This window comes from Oncorhynchus clarkii, chromosome 5 (genome assembly GCF_045791955.1).
Source record: "Oncorhynchus clarkii lewisi isolate Uvic-CL-2024 chromosome 5, UVic_Ocla_1.0, whole genome shotgun sequence".
Classification (NCBI taxonomy): Eukaryota; Metazoa; Chordata; class Actinopteri; order Salmoniformes; family Salmonidae; genus Oncorhynchus; species Oncorhynchus clarkii.
The window spans coordinates 30,377,298-30,393,049 of NC_092151.1; the positions used below are offsets into that span (position 1 = coordinate 30,377,298).

Consider the following 15,752-nt stretch of genomic DNA (forward strand, 5'->3'; position numbering starts at 1 on the left):
AGGGGTGGTGGAAAAAAGAGAGAGCTGTCAAAACAGTTTAAAAGCAACAAAAAAAAAGGTGGGATTTCAAAGACGTAAAGGGGAACTTCAGCTTATGTCATGTGGGCCAACTTATAAACACAGGGAATATGTCTGGAGGGCGGGGCACAGAGGGATGGTAAGGAGAGGAGGAAAGAAGTGAACGAATGAATGATTTGACATGTTCCCAGAAAGGGGCCTGTGTTTAAGAGGTTTCCCAAACACATTCCTACACTTGGGGTCTCCCTGTGCCAGGTTTACAAGGTTTCTTTTTTTAAACATGCAATGCAAACTGGACCTAGGCCTGTATTTATTCACGGGAGAAGAGCCAGAGACTATGTACAGATTAGGTTGTTCTCTGTTGGACCCAAATCCACTTTTGAGAAAGATGCTGAAATTACTGGAATTTTGTTGATCCTCCACTGATTTAATTTATGATTTACTTGAATGTTTATGTTACACTTGTGTGAATTCTCTCTCTTGGATTAATTCCAAAAGTTGTAAATTAAAGTTTATATATGAGCAGTCTTTGTACATTCATTGTAAATTAAGTCCAATTACACATTTATTGTGGAGACCACCGACACACTCAGTAAACAATACATTTATGTTGGAGGCCACCAGCACACTCAGTAAACAATACATTTATGTTGGAGACCACCAGCACATTTAGTAAACAAAGCATTTATGGTGGAGACCACCAGCACACTCAGTAAACAATAAACATTTTAGTGGAGACCACCAACACAATCAGTAAACAATAAATGTATGGTGGAGACCACCGACACACTCAGTAAACAATACATTGATGGTGGAGACCACCAGCACACTCAGTAAACAATACATTGATGGTGGAGACCACCGACACACTCAGTAAACAATACATTGATGGTGGAGACCACCAGCACACTCAGTAAACAATACATTTATGGTGGAGACCACCAGCACACTCAGTAAACAATAAACATTTTAGTGGAGACCACCAACACAATCAGTAAACAAAGCATTTATGGTGGAGACCACCAGCACACTCAGTAAACAATAAACATTTTAGTGGAGACCACCAACACAATCAGTAAACAATAAATGTATGGTGGAGACCACCAGCACACTCAGTAAACAATAAACATTTTAGTGGAGACCACCAACACAATCAGTAAACAAAGCATTTATGGTGGAGACCACCAGCACACTCAGTAAACAATAAACATTTTAGTGGAGACCACCAACACAATCAGTAAACAATAAATGTATGGTGGAGACCACCAGCACACTCAGTAAACAATACATTGATGGTGGAGACCACCAGCACACTCAGTAAACAATACATTTATGGTGGAGACCACCAGCACACTCAGTAAACAAAACATTTATGGTGGAGACCACCAACACACTCAGTAAACAATACATTTATGGTGGAGACCACCAGCACACTCAATAAACAATACATTTATGGTGGAGACCACCAGCACACTCAGTAAACAATACATTTCCAGATCCTTCTTTGAAAAATCCACATCAATCGAACCAAGAATGAAATAAGAGAGCAAGCACATCAACACTAGTTCACAAACGCTGTACTTACATATCACAGGCTTCGTCCATGAAGGCCAATATCTTGTTTAATAAGAACACTTGGGAAAAATAACACTGACAATATCACAAACATCTCTAAGCAGACAGTTATCGGCACACAGTAACTTACTGTCCAAAAACCATGTAAACGTGTTTATACTGCTTGAACATTTTTAATGGAGGATGGGTAAGTGAGGGAAGCCATATTGTCTTAGCAGAGCTGAGCAGTCCCTTCCCACTGGGCAAAAACGTGTTAATTTCCACATCATTTCAACAAAAATGTCAATGTGATGACTGTATGATGACTTCATCAACTTTTAACTTTAATCTAATGACATGGTGAAATGATTTGGTGATTTCACGTTGAATTCTCATTAGTTGAACTGACGTCGGTGCCCGGTGGGTTTAATCCTGGGGTCAAGGCTGCAGCGTCTTCAGAGTGGTGGACTTGAGTCAACATGGTCCTTAAAATAATCAAAATAATAACAATACATTTAATTTGTATAGCGCTTTCAATACAGCGTTATCTCAAAACTAGACATATATACATACATATTATGATTCCACTGTTATGTGGCCTTGGCCCATATACAGCAACGCTGCTGCTGCTGCTCATGATTTACAGATCTGCTCTTCCTTCACCGTACTCCTCTCCTTTGATTCCTTGTCTCCTTTGTTTTCATTTTTTTGTGCTTTTTATTAGTTCATCTCCACTGTTATCATAAGCCACCTGTTTTGGGTTAACCGTTAATTGCGATGTGATGACAAAGTGTCGTTGGGGGCTACCATAAACTGGAAGAACGACTTGGTGATGATGAATGGGATAGAATGTGTTTTCGAATATATTTAGCCCAACTAGAATGTTTTATTTTGGTAAAAACATAATAATAATCAAACAGAAAGGCAGACGTACGGATGCTTTTAAGTTTTACCTTTCCTCACACTTAGCATATTCCAAGGGCCAAGTATGCCAACACTCAAATAATTGGTGGAACAGTAAATTACCCCTTCCAGACTACTTGATCTTTTGCATAAACAATCCCTAATGATGTGTTTAAGATTGACTATTAACCTGATAGAGCTTGCCTCAGAATGCTTTTCAAGTCGGTTTTTCCCGTTCAATGGCACAACTATTAGAGGAATGCCCCAGACAAGCCAGAAATCTGCTGCTTCATGCAGGCTAAAAGTAGAAAGAGAGCGCAAAAGGAAGGGTGAGGGGCGAGAGAGGGGGAGGAGGGAGAGAGAGAGAGAAAAGTCCGAAGTTTTATGTTTCTGGATGTGGTCTATGGAGGAATGATGTCTTTGTATGTTTTGATAATCAGAATAAATCAGGGGCTGATGCGTGACTTGGTGCAGTCTGGGTGCAACCACTTGTGGCTTTGTCGGAGGGGGGTATCTGTAATTAGCACATTATCGTGAGTCGCAAAAGGCCAGAGACAAACAGCAAGGCTCACGCTCTCGTCTCTCAGCCAGCCTGCCCACCCATGACTGTCCTGTCCACTCACACAATACTAAACCCCTGCAGGGAGAAAGAGCTCACTGCACTGAGGCTAACTGCCACAAACACACAGGCACGCATGCACTCTCACTGGCGCAATAACACGTGCACAAACACAGGCAAGTAGGCATGTACACACACACACACGCACACACACACACACACACACACACACACACACACACACACACACACACACACACACACACACACACACACACACACACACACACACACACACACACACACACACACACTGTTTGCATCTCACAGGAGCCCTAAGTCAAAGAGAAGGAGAGTAGAATAGAAGGGAAACGTAGACAGGTTGCTTCCCACCATCAGGGCTGTGTTTATGCATGGTTAGGTCAACCAACACAGTTTTCAGATGTGTTCACATCAGCTGGTCGTGGCATACTCCACATACCAGATGGTAACATCGTCAGTTCTCTCTCAGGACATTGCTCTCTAAGTGCTAGTCAAGACCAGAGGTCTATCTTTAGACTATCAGCAGACAGCAGAAACAGGAGGACAAGAGAAATAAAAGAACAGCAGATATAGTTTTATGACACATTCAAAGTAACTTGACACCCTTCCTTCTTACTACTGGTAGTGAAACACCTCACCAGCTGCAGACCCTTACCTAGCCTCATATTAAAATTGGCCCATTCAAAAATCCACCTCTCTATCCTCAGTGTGAGCCACTGCCCTGCCTTATGCCCAGCCTCAGCAATGTCCCTATATGCAGCCCCAGCAATGCACACACTGCACAACCCTATACCCAGCCCCAACCCTAGACTCAGCTCGTAATCCTGCCTAAGACGCAGCCCAGCCTCTCACCCCAGCCTCTTTCTCCATAGCCATCTCCAGCCCCCTTTCCTGTACACCCTTTCCCCGCCTGGTTGCTCTCTCGCCTGCCTGTGAGTAGCTAGCCTAGCGCTGGCAGAGGTCTCGTTTACCTTAGCTCACCCCTTTTAGGTAACACCTCGGCCCTGCCAAGCCTAGCTGTGAGCCCACTATACAAGAAAGTACACAGCGCAGCACGAGCACTCTCGCCCGCCTTCATTCATTCAGCGCTGCACAGAGTGGGAGAAGGAGGGATGAAGGAGCAGTGGAGGGGGGTGGGGCTGCCAGCACGGTTACGCACCGCTGCTGCTTTTTATTCCAGTCCTTTGGGGCTCTGTGATGGGGGCACGAAAAGCAGGTAGAACCACGCCACACCGCAAGGGAGGGGGGAACCTTCCTGCGAGTACACTTATCCCCACACACACACTGGCCCTTGTTTGGACACTGTGCTAACAAACCTCCAAACGAGCTTCAATGCCATACAACTCTCCAACTGCCTTTAAATGCTAGTAAAACTAAATGCATGCTCTTCAACCGATTGCTGCCTGCACCTGCCTGCCCGACTAGCATCACTACTCTGGACAGTTCTGACCTAGAATATGTGGACAACTACAAATACCTAGGTGTCTGATTAGACTGTAAACTCTCCTTCCAGACTCAGCATCCCCAATCCAAAATTAAATCTAAAATCGGCTTCCTATTTCGCAACAAAGCCTTCTTCACTCATGCCGCCAAACAGCCCTCGTAAAACTGACTATCCTACTATGCTCGACTTCGGCAATGTCATTTACAGAATAGCCCCCAACACTCTACTCAGCAAACTGGATGTTGTCCATCACAGTGCCATCCATTGTATTACCAAAGCCCCATATACTACCCACCACCGAGACCTGTATGTTCTCATTGGCTGGCCCTCACAATTGCAAAAATCTCTGAAGCTGGAGTCTTATATCTCCCTCTCTAACTTTAAGCATCAGCTGTCAGAGCAGCTTACTGATCACTGTACCTGTACACAGCCAATCTGTAAATAGCACACCCGACTACCTCATCCCCATATTATTACTTGCCCTTTTGCACCTCGCACATCATCATCTGCACATCTATCACTCCAGTATTAATGTTAACTGTAATTATTTTCACCTCTATGGCCTATTTATTGCCTACCTCCCTACTCTTCTACATTTGCACACACTGTACATAGATTTTTCTATTTTTCTTTTATTTTGTGTTATTGACTGTACGTTTGTTTATGTGTAACTCTGTGTTGTTGTTTTTGTCGCACTGCTTTGCTTTATCTTGGCCAGGTCACAGTTGTGAATGAGAACTTGTTCTCAACTGGCCTACCTGGTTAAATAAAGGTGAAATAAATAAATAAAAATAAATAAAAACACAGACGCAGATGGATACACACTCAAACGTAGATGGATACACACTCACACGCAGATGGATACACACTCAAACGTAGATGGATATACACTCAAACGTAGATGGATATACACTCAAACGTAGATGGATATAAACTCAAACGTAGATGGATACATACTCAAAAGTAGATGGATACACACTCAGTGGGTCTTTAAGGGCGTGTGTGTAGGTTACATATTTAGGTCAGGCATTACAGTATGTCTGGGTCACGGACACGGGTGTTATGTGGCCTGCCCACTAAGACTCACTCAATTCACCCCTGACAATACACACAAATATAACTGCAAATATTGTAGATTGTGGCTTGTGGAGATTGTTATTCATTCATTATTTACAACTAACGCTCGCCTATGGAGGTGCGGATGATGTCAACTCGGTGCTGCCTACACTTTCACCAACTTTCAACAAGTCCAAAACAGAAATAACAAGACACGTACAATTATCGAACCTGTTAACATGTCATTCGTGTTTTGGCCCCTGTTGCCAAAACACTGCTTCCACACTCCTGTCACGTGATATAACATTTGATCGGCGTCTGGAGGGGAACTAAACAATATAAAGGCCTTTCTTTCACTCACAGGTATCTGGGTTGAAGAAGTCAACTGTAAGCACAGATCTCAGATTCACCTCACTGAACACAAATCAGTGTCTGGTTGGGGCAACTTGTTTGGAGCTTTGGGATTGTGTTTCCTCCAGCGGAGTCCTGCTCTGGTCCCTGTCAACCTGGCTGTCAATATCAAGGCAAAACCAGCACAGCTGGCAAACAATAGGCCCCCCAAAACTACCAGAGAAAAAGTCATATTGTGTGATTTCCAGTTTCGATGGTGATTAAAACCTCATGGCAAATGTCAGGTGACCTCTCCTTATAGTAAACAGAGAGAGGAACAAATCATCGCCGGGGAACGTGAAGGAGGACAGAGGAAGAGGGAACAGCGAGGCTGCAGCATTTCAGTTCCCCTCACTTCCCGACTCAAACACCTATCCCACCCATTTGAGCTTATTTGGGTGGTGTGTGGTAGCCTGCTGATGCATTGTATTGGGAGGCCAGACCATCTCTTCAGAGAGAATGGCCTGCTGACATATCATTTCAATTATACTGTTCGATGCAGGCAGAATTTAATTGCTTTAGCCATTAGCTGCCAAACTAACCCTGATTCAGATGACCATCCTACCCATGATAGATTACAGAGACATAATTATAGATCGGCAGGTAAGGGTGCTCTCGAGCAGCTAGATGTCCTTTACCATTCGGCCATCAGATTTTCCACCAATGCTCCTTATAGAACACATCACTGCACTCTATACTCATCTATAAACTGGTCATCTCTGTATACCCGTCGCAAGACCCATTGGTTGATGCTTATTTATAAAACCCTCTTAGGCCTCACTCCCCCTATCTGAGATATCTACTGCAGCCCTCATTCTTCACATACAACACCTGTTCTGCCAGTCACATTCTGTTAAAGGTCCCCAAAGCACACACATCCCTGGGTCGCTCCTCGTTACAGTTCGCTGCAGCTAGCGACTGGAACGAGCTGCAACAAACACTCAAACTGGACAGTTTTATCTCAATCTCTTCAGGATGTATTGTTGTCTCTACCTTCTTGACCTTTGTGCTTTTGACTTTGCCCAATAATGTTTGTACCGTTTTGTGCTGCTACCATGTTGTTTTGTTACCATGTTGATGTCATGTTGTGTTGCTACCATGCTGTGTTGTCTTGTGTTGCTGCCTTGTCATGTTATTGTCTTAGGTCTCTCTTTATGTAGGGTTGTGTCTCTCTTGTTGTGATGTATGTTTTGTCCTATATTTATATTGTATTTATTTTTTTATTTTATTAATCCCAGGCCCCCGTCCCGGCAGGAGGCCTCTTGTCTTTTGGTAGGCCGTCATTGTAAATAAGAATTTGTTCTTAACTGACTTGCCTAGTTAAATAAAGGTTAAATAACAATAAATAAATAAAACATTTGCTCAGTATGTGTGCCTCCTCAGTCGGTGTGATGTGTGTGCCATTGTTGACATTTTCTTCCCCAAGAGGAGGAAAGGGGAGTCCAGACTGTGACTTTAGAGAAAGCTAGGAAGTTGATGCGTGTTCATTGTCATGTCTGGTTTGAACAGCTGTGGAAATTCTCTTGAATTTAGAAATTTCAGAAATGCTCTTAAATGTTGTTTATCATCTGTTCCCAGTCAGCTCCATCTGGGCCTCATTTATAACTTTTGTGTCAATTTAACACTAAATATCTGCATGTGCTTTTTCTGAAAAGATGGCACACGCTCAAAAATATAGAGATTTACTGTATAAACTTGGCGCATGCTATACATACGCATGTTTGCCATTATAAATCAGAACGGTTGTGAAACTGTGCGCGTGTGAACAAGCATTATAACTCCGCCTGAAAAATGTCCATCATTCACCTTTTATGGTGACAATAACGCCCTTATTTACTGTATCCTTTGGATGTACTGGAATTAGGCCAAGACAATATCTAAGGAAATAGCAATGCATGGTGAACTTGATGTCTTTGTAGGGGTTGTCAGAATGACAAAAACACATGCATTGTTGTGGACCTGTAAACAGATCTTTTCAATTCAATAATGTTTTGCATGTACTGTTTCCGGAACTTAAATAAGTTGCACTGCCTGCGAATTCTGAAACATTGTCTACTCTGGATAAAAAATAAAAACTAGCCTACAGTATGCATACTTACAGTGGTAGCCTGTTCATTCTACTGTATGTTATACGCCACACTCCCTTTCGGATGTATAATATCTAATAGGTACAATGAGAGACGCGCATGGTAATTTGTTGTATGGCTACTTCAGGAATATGAACTCATGGCCAGAAAAGGTTATGATACTATTTACAGTGCCTTGCGAAAGTATTCGGCCCCCTTGAACTTTGCGACCTTTTGCCACATTTCAGGCTTCAAACATAAAGATATAAAACTGTATTTTTTTGTGAAGAATCAACAACAAGTGGGACACAATCATGAAGTGGAACGACATTTATTCGATATTTCAAACTTTTTTAACAAATCAAAAACTGAAAAATTGGGCGTGCAAAATTATTCAGCCCCTTTACTTTCAGTGCAGCAAACTCTCTCCAGAAGTTCAGTGAGGATCTTTGAATGATCCAATGTTGACCTAAATGACTAATGATGATAAATACAATCCACCTGTGTGTAATCAAGTCTCCGTATAAATGCACCTGCACTGTGATAGTCTCAGAGGTCCGTCAAAAGCGCAGAGAGCATCATGAAGAACAAGGAACACACCAGGCAGGTCCGAGATACTGTTGTGAAGAAGTTTAAAGCCGGATTTGGATACAAAAAGATTTCCCAAGCTTTAAACATCCCAAGGAGCACTGTGCAAGCGATAATATTGAAATGGAAGGAGTATCAGACCACTGCAAATCTACCAAGACCTGGCCGTCCCTCTAAACTTTCAGCTCATACAAGGAGAAGACTGATCAGAGATGCAGCCAAGAGGCCCATGATCACTCTGGATGAACTGCAGAGATCTACAGCTGAGGTGGGAGACTCTGTCCATAGGACAACAATCAGTCGTATATTGCACAAATCTGGCCTTTATGGAAGAGTGGCAAGAAGAAAGCCATTTCTTAAAGATATCCATAAAAAGTGTCATTTAAAGTTTGCCACAAGCCACCTGGGAGACACACCAAACATGTGGAAGAAGGTGCTCTGGTCAGATGGTTTGGGCCTGCTTTTCTTCAGCAGGGACAGGGAAGATGGTTATAATTGATGGGAAGATGGATGGAGCCAAATACAGGACCATTCTGGAAGAAAACCTGATTGAGTCTGCAAAATACCTGAGACTGGGACGGAGATTTGTCTTCCAACAAGACAATGATCCAAAACATAAAGCAAAATCTACAATGGAATGGTTCAAAAATAAACATATCCAGGTGTTAGAATGGCCAAGTCCAGACCTGAATCCAATCGAGAATCTGTGGAAAGAACTGAAAACTGCTGTTCACAAATGCTCTCCATCCAACCTCACTGAGCTCGAGCTGTTTTGCAAGGAGGAATGGGAAAAAATTTCAGTCTCTCGATGTGCAAAACTGATAGAGACATACCCCCAAGCGACTTACAGCTGTAATCGCAGCAAAAGGTGGTGCTACAAAGTATTAACTTAAGGCAGCTGAATAATTTTGCACGCCCAATTTTTCAGTTTTTGATTTGTTAAAAAGTTTGAAATATCAAATAAATGTCGTTCCACTTCATGATTGTGTCCCACTTGTTGTTGATTCTTCACAAAAAAAATACAGTTTTATATCTTTATGTTTGAAGCCTGAAATGTGGCAAAAGGTCGCAAAGTTCAAGGGGGCCGAATACTTTCGCAAGGCACTGTATGTACTGTGTTATGTTTCTAAATTAAATATTGTCTACTCAAGAAATTTGACATCACAGTATTCAGACACAGAAGCCTACAAATGTCAATGGAAAAGGTGAATAGTCTGTTCTACCATTAAATTGCGTTTCGGATTGTGTCAAATATAGCGAAATACTTTAAATAGTTTATCTATTTATTACTGTGAAGAGGGTCCAATTAAAAAAGAGATGGAACGAGTGGATACACACTCATATGGAGATGGATACAAACTCAAACAGAGATTTAGTTTGGTCAGGGTGTAATTTGGGTGGGCATTCTATGTTTTGTATTTCTTTGCGTTTGGCCGAGTGTGGTTCCCAATCAGAGGCAACTGTCTATCGTTGTCTCTGATAGGGAATCATACTTAGGTAGCCTTTTTTCCCACCTGTGTTGTGGGATCTTGTCCTTGTATTGTTGTTGTTGAGCCCTACAAAGCTGAATGTTTCTCTCTTTCTTGTTTTTCGGATTATCATTAAAGAATATGCTTAACCTACCCCACGCTGCATCTTGGTCCACTTCTTCAGACGAGCGTTACAGAAGATCCCACCACAAAAAGACCAAGCAGCGTTTTCTGGAGGAGTGGAAATGGGAGGAGATACTGGAAGGCAAGGGACCCTGGGCGCAGGCTGGAGAATATCGCCATCCTAAGGAGGAAATGGAAGCAGCAAAAGCGAAACGGCGAAGATACTAGAAGTTGAGTTGGCATGACGAAGCATGCACGAGAGGCAGCCCCCCCCCCCCCCCCCCCAAAAAAAAAAATTGGGGGAGAGGCACACAGGGATATTGGCGGAGTCAGGTTATAGACCTGTGATTACCGTGGGGAGAGTGTGACTAGTCAGGTCCCATGTTATGCGACTCTGCGCAGTGTGTCTCCGGTGCACATGCATTCCAGCTCCTCGCATTTGTCGAACTAGAGTGGGCATTCAGCCAAGATGGATATTGCCGGCTCAGCGCTCCTGGCCTCCGGTGCTTCTCTTTGGGCCAGGATATCCTGCGCCGGCTCTGCGCATTGTGTTTCCGGTGCGTCTCCACAGCCCAGTACGTCCTGTGCCAGCGCCCCACAGTTGCCGGGCTAGGGTGAGCATCCAACCAGGAAGGGTGGTGCCAGCTCTACACTCCAGACCTCCAGTGCGCCTCCTCGGCCTAGCATATCCTGCGCCGGCTCTACGCACAGTGTCTCCGGTGCGCTTTCGCAGCCCAGTGCGTCCTGTGCCAATGCCCCGCAGTTGCCGGGCTAGGGTGAGCATCCAGCCAGGACGGGTTGTACCAGCTCTGCTCTCCAGACCTCCAGTGCATCTCCACGGCCCAGTATATCCTGTGCCAGCTCCACGAACAAAGCCTCCAGTGATGATCCATGGCACGAAGCCTCCAGGGATGATCCATGGCACGAAGCCTCCAGGGATGATCCATGGCACGAAGCCTCCAGTGATGATCCATGGCACGTAGCCTCCAGTGATGATCCATGGCACGAAGCCTCCAGTGATGATCCATGGCCCGGAGCCTCCAGTGATGATCCATGACATGAAGCCTCCAACGTCGGTCCCCAGTCCAGAGCCGCCAGCGACGATCTCCAGTCCGGAGCCACCAGCGACGGTCCCCAGTCTGGAGTCTCCAGCGACGGTCCCCAGTCTGGAGCCTCCAGCAACGGTCCCCAGTCAGGGGCCTGCAACGAGGGTCCCCATTCTGGGGCCTGCAGAGAGGGTCCCCAGTCCGGGAACTGCAGCAAGGGTCCCCAGTCCGGGGCCTGCAGCCAGGGTTCCCAGTCCGGGGCCTGCAGCGAGGGTCCCCAGTCCGGGGCCTGCATCGAGGGTCCCCAGTCCGGGGCCTGCAGGGAGGGTCCCCAGCCCGGGGCCTACAACGAGGGTCCCCAGTCCGGGGCCTGCAGACAAGGTCGCCAGTCCGGGGCCTGCAGAGAAGGTCGCCAGTCCGGGGCCTGCAGAGAAGGTCGCCAGTCCGGGGTCGGCGACGAGGGTCCTCGCACCGGAGCCGCCACCGAGGATAGATGCCCACCCGGACCGTCCCCTGTAGGTTCAGGTTTTGCGACCACAGCAGGACAGGGCTGGCTTGAAGGGATACTACACAGCGAGAGAACATAGCAGCTAAGAGAGAGAGGATGCAACCTATACAAGGGAGGGGGAGAGGAAGGGAGGGCTCCCCCTCTCTATGAGTAAGGTGGGTTTGAAAGCAGTGGGTCTTTAAGGGCGTGTGTGTGGGTTACATATCTGGGTCACGGACACGGGTGTTATGTGGCCTGCCCGCTAAGACTCACTCAATTCACCCCTGACAATACACACAAATATAACTGCAAATATTGTAGATAACCGCAGCTTGTGGAGATTGTTATTCATTCATTATTTCCAACTAACGCTCGCCTATGAAGATGCGGATGATGTCAACTCAACCTGTTAACATGTTTATTTATTTATTTTACCTTTATTTAACTAGGCAAGTCAGTTCAGAACAAATAATTATTTTCGATGACGGCCTAGGAACAGTGGGTTAATTGCCTTGTTCAGGGGCAGAACGATAGATTTTTACCTTTTTAGCTCTGGGATTCAATCTTGCAACCTTTCGGTTACTAGTCCAACGCTCGAACCACTAGGCTATCCTGCCACCCTGTAATTGTTTTGTCCCCTGTTGCCAAAACAATGCTTCCACACTCCTGTCACGTGATATAACATTGGATCAGCGTCTGGAGGGAACTAAACAATACAAAGGCCTTTCTTTTACTCACAGGTATCTGGGTTGAAGAAGTCAACTGTAAGCACAGATCTCAGATTCACCTCACTGAACACAAATCAGTGTCTGGTTGGGGCAACTTGTTTGGAGCTTTGGGATCGTGTTGCCTCCAGCAGAGCCCTGCTCTGGTCCCTGTCCTGCTGTGGTCCCTGTCCTGCTGTGGTCCCTGTCCTGCTGTGGTCCCTGTCCTGCTCTGGTCCCTGTCCTGCTCTGGTCCCTGTCCTGCTCTGGTCCCTGTCCTGCTCTGGTCCCTGTCCTGCTGTGGTCCCTGTCCTGCTCTGGTCCCTGTCCTGCTCTGGTCCCTGTCCTGCTGTGGTCCCTGTCCTGCTCTGGTCCCTGTCCTGCTCTGGTCCCTGTCCTGCTCTGGTCCCTGTCCTGCTCTGGTCCCTGTCCTGCTCTGGTCCCTGTCCTGCTGTGGTCCCTGTCCTGCTCTGGTCCCTGTCCTGCTCTGGTCCCTGTCCTGCTGTGGTCCCTGTCCTGCTCTGGTCCCTGTCCTGCTCTGGTCCCTGTCCTGCTCTGTCACCTGTCCTGCTCTGGTCCCTGTCCTGCTCTGGACCATGGCTGTCAATATCAGACGCAGAAGCCTACTAATGTCAATGGAAAATGTGAACATGTGTTCTACCGTTATACTGCGCCTCGGATTGGATCAAATATAGCCAAATACTTGAAATAGTTTATCTGTTTACTACTGTGAAGTGGGTCCAATTAAATGAGAGATGAGACGAATGGTAGCCTATCCTCACTTGTTGTAGGCCTATAGGCTATTTCGCAAATATGAAACAATCACAATCAGAAAGGGTGAGGAATTTATTCTGCGATGATCATGGAGATGAAATAAATAATAGGAAGTAGATGCCTATTTCTACCTATTTTAGAATGCAAAGATCAAATAAAATACCTCTTCTCACTAACATCAAATGATTGTTACTATATTTAGCTACCTGTTTTTTTGTTATGAATAATAATGTCATCATATATTCCTGCACAAGGCTACTACTAGCTACTTTTGCATTCCTGCAATGCAATACTTCAACCACTAGAAACTGTGTGTACATATGGTCTCAACTCGCAGGAGGATAAGCACATTCTCACCTCAAGTTCAGTTTTTATTTTATTCTAACTTATATTCTAACAAAAACTGGCGCATGCATGTTTTTTTGCATATTTTGTGTGTACGTATTTTGCGGCCACTGGGATTTTCTTCCAAACCTCTCAATTGTGTTTTTTTTTACATTTATAAAAATACAGACTCAGAGCTTCAAACTGGTATATCATACACTGCAGTTGGAAAAAGTTGGGAAAAGCTACGCTGCTTTAAAAGCTGATACACTTGTAACCCCACTTTTGAGAAAAAGCCTTTGTAGAGGTTTTGAGATTTTGTAGAAGTTTTCACACTAGCTAGAGAGCTCTTCTTTGTGTATGCCCATTCAGCATCGTTCACACCCCACCCATCTCTTTGAGATTTCACATTTGAATGGGTTTCTTTTGTCTTCTTTGTTTAGCTAGCTAAACAAGTTCATGAGCACCAGTTCAATTCAGGGCAGCACGGCCCTGCTGTGAAGTATGACCTAGCATCAAACGGCCCTGCTGTGAAGTATGAACTAGCATCAAACGGCCCTGTTGTGAAGTATGAACTAGCATCAAACGGCCCTGTTGTGAAGTATGAACTAGCATCAAACGGCCCTGTTGTGAAGTATGAACTAGCATCAAACGGCCCTGCTGTGAAGTATGAACTAGCATCAAACGGCCCTGCTGTGAAGTATGAACTAGCATCAAACGGCCCTGCTGTGAAGTATGAACTAGCATCAAACGGCCCTGCTGTGAAGTATGAACTAGCATCAAACGGCCCTGCTGTGAAGTATGAACTAGCATCAACCGGCCCTGCTGTGAAGTATGAACTAGCATCAAACGGCCCTGTTGTGAAGTATGAACTAGCATCAAACAGCCCTGCTGTGAAGTATGAACTAGCATCAAACGGCCCTGCTGTGAAGTATGAACTAGCATCAAACGGCCCTGCTGTGAAGTATGAACTAGCATCAAACGGCCCTGCTGTGAAGTATGAACTAGCATCAAACGGCCCTGCTGTGAAGTATGAACTAGCATCAAACGCCACCTTCCGGAATCCAGTCACATTAAAATGAGAGCATGTTGGAGTTACCACATATTTCCTATTGGTGTCACATTGCAAAATGGCTTTATTGAGTGCTAAAACATGTTCTTGCAATATAAGACAAATGTTTTACCCTAACTGGAGAAACCTGGAGGCAGGATTTGCTTAGCAGTAGCTTCCTCCTGAGTGTGTAAACATTCCGTAATGTGTCTCGGCTGACTGAACAGACAGAGGGCATCTCTGAGCTTTGGCCCAGACGTCTCTCCTTCATGTCTATCCCGCTCTCTAAGGCAATAGTATACTAATCAGTCAGAGAGTTTCCATTCACTTATGTTGATGCAGCCATGGCCACTTCTCCCCAGTGTCCACGGGCTCTCTCTCCCCTCACGGGCTTTCTCTCCCCTTTCTCTCCCCTTTCTCTCCCCTTTCATCTGTACTGTCAAGTTAAGCCTCGGAGAAGCAACAGAAAATCATCCGTCAGTCTAAATGCGTGCAGAAAACATGTTGGTTTTCATTTCACTTGAGATCAATGCGGCGGCTCGGGGACGCCCAATTATTTCGCATTCATTATAGACCACAGGAAAGCACGCCCTCGTCATGTCATGGTCGGTTGGAAATATCTCCTGCCTATAAAAGGCTTCAGAACATCCTCTGAGAAAAGTGTGGCCTTTCACAGCACACTGTCAGTAAAGACTAGCATGGTGCAAGAGATCCTTTGAAGACTGTAATGACAATATTTCAAGTAGCTACCAGAGTGGGGATCAATGCCCTGCAATGATATCAATTGAAAGTTGACCCAAACTAAGCAATAGATTGTTATCTTAATTTTACTTTCTTTGCCAACACATTGCATCGCAGTGGCAGACAGGGCTTGGGAGGTTTATGAGCTAGGAGCATCACACTACAGTACCACCTCAATCCTGCACCCCTCTCTGTCCAATGGTGGTGCTGGTCGGACAGATACAAGACAGACATTTAAAGTGGGAGGTTTGGGTCTGTACAGTACACTGGCATTCTGGGTCTATTACAAATGAGGCAGGATGAAGGTTAGAAAGATAAGTGAGAAAGAGTAGACAGAGAGAGAGACTGAAGAGAGCAAGAAACAGAGAGAGAAAGAATTTGAGAGAGCAGGGTCTTTAAACAGTTACCATTGA

The 15,752-nt window shown here is 45.1% G+C and overlaps 1 protein-coding gene across 1 annotated transcript in view; it reads right to left on the minus strand.

Annotated features, from left to right (window-relative positions):
* Positions 1-15,752, minus strand: part of LOC139408645 (astrotactin-2-like) — a 447,901-nt gene that overhangs the window by 27,652 nt on the left and 404,497 nt on the right. The gene's annotated exons all lie outside the window — the stretch shown is intronic.